Here is a 7,159-nt window from a genome sequence, read left to right on the forward strand (position 1 = left end):
TTAGAATATTCGTTTTTATACCTATTTAGTGACAATTTTAAATTTACCCTTTTGGTAATTACAGCCCCAATGGATAAATGTTTAATTATTTGGACGCTTGAAAGCGAAAGTAAGCTTAAATGCTTACAAACATGGGTGTTTAACGTAAAGTTGGGCTTTCTGAGGATGAGCGTATTAGAAAGGAAATTTTAGTCGTTCATTATGCCAGTGCCTATTTTTTTTTTGTGCTGAAAGAAAAAAAAACTAATCGACAGTGTACTCGAGCACTCTGTGCACCACATATATCCTGAACAGGACCTGAACAGAGAGTACTGAATAACAGAGTGAGCTGCTTACTGTTGTAACGATATAGTTTCAGTACCTGCATCTTTGCTCAATTGCGCAATGAACTATGCAAGGTTCTCTATTAGCACATACGCCATCCCTAGAGTAAAACAGGAAACAAGATATTAACAATACTTTCACTTGTATGTCCTTCACTGCGCTGTGTGTTAAAAGACTGCAGCATTACCTGAAATTGCAACATTCATATTGCTCGCAGTCCTCGCTGAAGTGGCAGAGAACGGTGATAACACAGCATCACAGTCACAGCTGCAAAGAGCAGTCTCTTATCTCTGGAAGGCATAATGCACTGGATTATATCTTTGACGGAGAGTACTTACGGCAACGACACTTAGGTTTTGTAGTGGCGGGCACAATGTCATTAATACACGCATATTTAGTGATGACAATAAATGTAGCGCTGCGTTGCAAGGCCGATCATCTGTAACGTGAGAGGCCAAAGAAAAGTGTTTAGAAAATACACCAACAAAATCATGAGAACATCTGTGGTGTTTGATAGATGCTTTGTCTTGGTTTGTCCCCAGCGGACCAAAAGTGATGTTAGGTAATACAAGCAGGAAATATGTATACAATTTAAGCGCCTATTCCTCAGTGTGATACAAAAAGGTAACAAAACAGCAAATAATGCATATTGATGAATCATAAGCGCCGCATTCGCCGAGAGAAAAATTACGGACGCTTTTAAATCGTTAAGACAAATGCGAATTAGGCTCGCACCACGTCGGTTTTGACTTCTATTTCAGTTTACGTTCGAGTCTAGGTTTAAGAGGGCAATGGGATAGCGGTGTGTTCTACATCCATTGCGTACGGTGAAGATATGCAAAGCTGAGCGCGAGAGACTGGTAGTGTAACACGCGGAATATTCCGCTGCATTGATGACGTACTGGGTTCGAAACCCTCTCCCGGTCATCGGGTGTTTTGCCATTAAGTGTTTTGCATAGTTGGCCATAAAGCCTGCTGGCAGACTGTCACCTGCCCACCGTGGCAGGTGGTACACCTGCCAGAGGCTTCGGAGAGACGAGCATCGGCGAAATTTGAGATGGAGGATTTAGCGCTAGCGCACCACAAAAATGAACAGCATGCCGCATTGAACTTGAAATAAAAACCTCACCGGATGACTACTACACTCGGTAATTATAAATGCATCGCAGCAGATGGGCATGCTTTTCGTTACGCTACTAATAAGAGATTCATCACGAACACAAGAGCTTGCAGGAACCTTCATGTGCACCGCATAGGTACTGAATAGACCCTGACCTGAAGGTGCTTAGCAGTAAAGTAAAAAGAATGACATAAAGCCTAACAACTAGCTCTTTGACACTTTCCCCTACTCTCGTCCCAATTTCCCAACGATCAAAGCCCCTTTTCCTGTCTTTCTGTTAACCTTCATTATAACCTTCCTCTCCATTTCTTCCTCAAAATCAGGACGCCGTTTGAGCCAAAAATTCGCGCCTAATAGTGGCTCTGTAAAAGAAATTTTTAAGTTTACTCACCCAAGATCGCAAGAAAGCCCCCTATTGAATCGTGAAATATTCTTGCCTACCATGGCAATTGTTAGGAATGCAAATAAATATGCACATAAATCCAGGATGGGTCGCTCGTCCACATGTCCAACTGACAACGATAGGTTGATCCAACCCGTCCTAATATCCTATCACAGCTGCTCTAAGAAATATCCCCAAAAGATTTGTTGTTTTCAATTTGTGCACTATGCGCTCTCTCTGCTCATTGCTATTTTCTCTGCTCCATGCCACTCTGCACCAAACTAGTTGCTTATTTCTTAAATGCAGCTTCCATCACTTCCGTGATTATCGCTATTGACAGCGGATTGAACGTCGGAATGCTGGGAGTAAGCCCCAAATACCGAATAACAGTCATTAAACAACGCCCGAACCTCAACTACGACTACTACAAGGAGGAAGAGGAGGAGGAGGAGGAGGAGGAGGAGGAAAGGCAGGGAGGTTAACCCAACTACTACTATGAGTCCCACGACACTCGGCGGATGCACGATTAAAGCGCGTCATTTCGCAGCAATCATCCCAGCGGTAAGGCAAGAGAGCATTAGAACGAAGCCTTCTCGCAGAGAGCGAAACTACCTGCCGGCGTCCCGAGGCCTTTCTCTATCGGCGATGTCATCGCCTTGAACATACCTCGCCTTAGCCCTGATAGGCCCTCGCTGTGCGAGATGCCGGGACACGTTAGCTAGCCGCTGCAAGACAGGTTTAACAATACACGCTCTGTCTTCTCGAGGTCCGCGTCTCCTCCCAGGCCCTTGCATCCTCCTGCGCACACGCTTCCCTAAATACGGCGCTCTGCCTCCAAAGTGTCTAGCGAAAGATGTAGCACTTGTTTTTCAGACGGAAAACGGCGATTTCTCTTCTTTTCTTATGTCAAGGCTGTTTAACGATTTTCCACCGGACGCACGACGTGAACAGGTGTCATCGGTGCGTGTACAACGCGGTGATCTGTCACCATACCAACCACATGTTACTCGCCCTCTGTTTGTTAGGAAAGTGTGTCACGTCGTCGCCGGAACAATCGGAGTTCTGGAGGAAAAATATTAGTCTGTAGTTTGTTCACTTAACGAAACATGAACAAACCTCATAGAATAAATATAGGTTCTATGATAAAGCAGTTCTCTACAGATGCCTTTTGTGTTTTTAAACATGTATAGCTAAACGTTGCAGGACACGTTTAGTGTAATATTTTTGTTGCACATTCGTCCATGGCTTTACAATGGAATGCTTTTTTAATTATCTTTGTAACTTTTATCGGCTGTTTTTTTTAGGGGAAGGGAATTAAAGTGCTGTGCGCAGGGCACGCACTATCATATTAAGGCTTAATTTTTAAAGAGTTCTAGCCGACATAGTTCAAGACTGTAATGAATTGGCCTACGATGTTGCATTCTGGAAACAGATCCATACAAGTAAATGAAACATTGCAGAGAAGAAGCCAGTATTCCGCTTCTCACAGAAACTTTAAGATACACTGTAGCTATGGCTGTTTGACTAATAAAAAAAGAATTTCGCCAGGTAGGGTTGTGTTATTCCCCCTAGCTGTAGTTCTTATCCTTTATTTTTACAATAGCTCTGCAAAGAAATGCTTCCTTTCAGATTTATATCATAGCGAATAAAAGCCACACAGAATACACTGTTCACGTATGTTGGGAAAACTGGGAGATGCGTGAACGAGAGGTTAAGAGAGCATGCCAGTAACGTGTAAAATGCACGCGAGGGAAAAGATTTTGAAGGTTTCCTCGCAAGTCACTGTAACACTTGCCAAGATTGTTCACCTGCACTTGATGACAACTTCGTAATCAGAAAGAGCAAAGAACGTATCACTAGAGAAATCGCAGAATCTGAACAGATACGTAGTCAGGGAGAGGGCTCTGACAGCACCGCCTCTATCGCCCTTTCCCAAAAAGAGCTGACCTATCTGCGCGTGCGTGAACGATAGCCACGGCTTTACTCAATGTTTATAAGAGTGAATTCTTTCACAATAAAATCTGTTGTAAGTTGAGCACCCGTCCTTGTCGTCTCGTCTTTGTCCACGTCTTTTTAGCGCTGCTTTTGTGGAAAATATGTGCGAACACGCCCAACTCGCCGCATTAACAAAGAATACACTCGCATTGCCACGAGCCATGTGGACGTAGCCAAAAAAATTACCATAACTACTTGCTGCAACGATCTTAGAATGTTCTGTTGATAGAATATTTAGCTTCGGTAGATTCTGCAGTGCAAAAGATGTTTTTGCTTCTTTGTTGTGTTGCATCTTGGCTGCAAAATAACCAGTCTACAACAACCGATGGCGTAACAACTGCTCGTCGTGAAAGACAACGTGCGATTTACTTATGGTCAATTCTTCAGAGACTGGCTAATCGTATCAACAATTTGTTCCTCGTTTACGAGTACACCCCATTTACGTGCCTGATTTCACTGAAACAGCCATCACCATTCGACGGTATCAGCACCGCGCAATTCCGACAAAAGCGAAAAAACACGCTTCTCGCTTTTGTCGACCACTTGTAATATTTTTCGGCCCGAAATAAATTCGCGTCTCAACAAAGTCTTATTCTTCTTCCTTCCTTCATTCCATCGACTTCTCGAAGCCCATTAAGCCTATATTTCTTTTCCGAGAATTATGCGACCAGCACCAGGACAGTTTACTCGGCTATAAATTCCCCTTCTGCGAGTCACTGTTCTCTGCCTTTAAACCGTTTTACGTCGCCTTCGCCTTTCTTGTGGCCATTTGGCTCACTGTCGTTGCTTTGTACTTCGCAGGCCAGGCCTCTTGTTGCCGACTATCCGCTTGCAAAGCATGCCTATGCATCTGAAGACAGAGACAAGCGCCCTGCGACAAACTGGCAACAAACGAAACGACAGAGAAGATATACCAAGCCTGCCATCGATCCGGACGCGTAGCGTTGGAAACTAATGTGAACGTCTCCGGGGCGATTGCAGGTATAGCTTTTCGAACCGAATGCAGCGCAAGTTTCTTTGTCCGCGCTGAATAGCATCTGTCCCCTGTTCTTGGGAGACTGTAACTGCCTTTTCTTTCGTTTGCATAACTTCTGTTCAATTCGCGTCGGACCAAAGGACACTGCGTCAATTTGCTCCCGAAAGACGTCCTTTGAGAGCTCCTAATTGCTTTCGCTTTTGGAGTTCTCCTAGGTCAGAAACTATGTGTCGAATACGTCAGAATTATGCGTGTCCTAGAAAAAGCACACAGGAACTGAAACTTTTCCAAGCACCATGGTCGTGCTGCATGCAAAAGCTTGAAGCACTGTGGTGCCGTCCATGTGAAAGATAACCGACGAAGCAACCACTCTCACTCCAAATGACCTCTGTCGCTCTGAACGCACGACAGTGCACATTTGCGACAGCTGTCAAGTCTTACTTTGGGTTTTCGAATGTTTATGCTTTGATTTGCGCTCGAATGGAATAAAAGCAGGTCCCGTAATCTACGCTGCATGTACACGCACATATGCGCCTTGTGCCATCGATAAATGTCACCGGTCACCGGAGGAAGTGTTCATAGTCCTCTAGCGTTACCACTCTATATTTTAATCAAATTTAAATCGTGACAGCAATGGTACCACTTTACTCAGGAGTCTATACTATACATTTTAGTCGGCCTTTGAAACAAAGTAAGCAGTGAAAGTATACACAAATAAGCCATTCATACGGACAACTCTCTGCGTAAATGTAGCAGCATGCGCACATTTTGTAGCCATAGCTACATTACGGTAGCATTTCGAGCCTTGAGCGTGACGGCGCCGCCACCCTGTGGGTGCGCTGCCACGCTGTTGTGTGGTTGGTGACGTGGTGCGGAGCAGCTGCCGGCGGCTCGGTTCCACGGCTGATCACGTGGTTCGTCACGTGGTTGGTCACGTGACCAAGTTACACTCAGCCAGCTGTAGCTATCGCGTCACTCCAGGTTTAACCACAACTAAACCACCCCCGATTTTCGGTCAGGTAATAAAACTCTACCAGTACACTAATGAAGATAAAAACAGACAAAATATTCTGTAAGTTTCATTTATTAAGTTAGGTCTTGTGTCTCTGCACTGAAGGAATCTTAATGAAGCCTTGTAAACTAAAAAAAAAAACTCACTCTGCCTTATCGTAAGGCTGCAAAGAAGAAAAACCGGTACCACTAGGAGTATTTCAAGGTACGAGTAAAGCATCGCTGTCAGTTCAATGGTTGCCTTCCTTGTTTTCTTCTCCTAACTGTTCCTTTGTCTCACCGGCACCTACATAAGCTGCACGCTTATCATCGAGCGTGCTTTGTCAAAGCCGGAGGAGGCTAGCCCAACGCAGGGGCCCAATTTCTATAGCCACTGATCCGCTTGCGGCGGAGATAAAGGATGGCTCCTGCAGTTACTCATTCAACCCCGAAGATATGGCTCATAAATCGCACGCCTAAGACGTCGATGCCGGCGTCTTTCTGGTGGGGTGGCCACAGAGCACGCTAACAAGCTGATGGCTGCACATAACAATTCCGGTACCCTATTGACACCCCCTCCAACCCTTTCTTATCCCCTCCAGGCATTGGACACATGCGCAGAACGCGTTGTGGCACAGCGCTGCTGGTTGTTTGAAGCCGGGAACAAACCCGCTGCGGAAAAGGCACGTGGTATCCAATCAACTCTTCTTTTTAGAAAAGAATACAATCAGGTGCTCCCGCTGCAACGAGCACTCTAGAATAATACCTATTTTAGGTTGAGCACGATGGGGCAGAAAACTGAGCTAGTTGGTATAAGTACATGATGATAAATCCAGGCGCTCACAAACAACGCCACAGAGGGGACACAACGAACGACAAAGCGCTGTGTCTCCTCTGTGTCGTTGTTTGTGAGCGCCTGGATTTCTCATCTTGAGCACGATGCTAGTTGCGCTCCCGTTTGATTTTTCGTATTTAGGTACGACTTTATCAGACGTTGACATCTTTTATCGTAGCCGAGCTCTCTTCCGCTCATAACATAAAGAAAACTTGGCTCAGCGAAAACGTCATAACAGCTACCATGTCCGCTCAAACCAACGGAGCCCCCGCGCATAATACTGCACCAGCACCCAGACAATACGTAGTGTTTACATATACGAAATCGCAGTCATAATTGGAATGCAGACAGTGAAATACGCACACAAAAATCTATTTCTCCTCACACTGTGCTCTCAGCAGCGGAAAAAAAATGCGGCTCCAATCCACGGTGTGAAGGTGGTTGGACAGCGAAGCTGTAAAACGGCACGCGATTACCCATTGCGACTTCACTTGAAAATTCACACACGCGAAACCAGAGACAAGTGAAATGTACTTG

General features: G+C 45.1%; 1 long non-coding RNA gene across 1 annotated transcript; it reads right to left on the reverse strand.

Annotated features, from left to right (window-relative positions):
- Positions 1–235: 235 nt before the first annotated feature.
- Positions 236–2,601, reverse strand: LOC144123336 (uncharacterized). The gene is made up of 3 exons (XR_013313066.1): positions 2,493–2,601; positions 663–763; positions 236–591 (listed from the first exon to the last, which is right to left on the reverse strand). It is a non-coding gene; the product is annotated as an uncharacterized LOC144123336 (long non-coding RNA).
- Positions 2,602–7,159: the final 4,558 nt, after the last annotated feature.

This window comes from Amblyomma americanum, chromosome 3 (genome assembly GCF_052857255.1).
Source record: "Amblyomma americanum isolate KBUSLIRL-KWMA chromosome 3, ASM5285725v1, whole genome shotgun sequence".
NCBI lineage: Eukaryota > Metazoa > Arthropoda > Arachnida > Ixodida > Ixodidae > Amblyomma > Amblyomma americanum.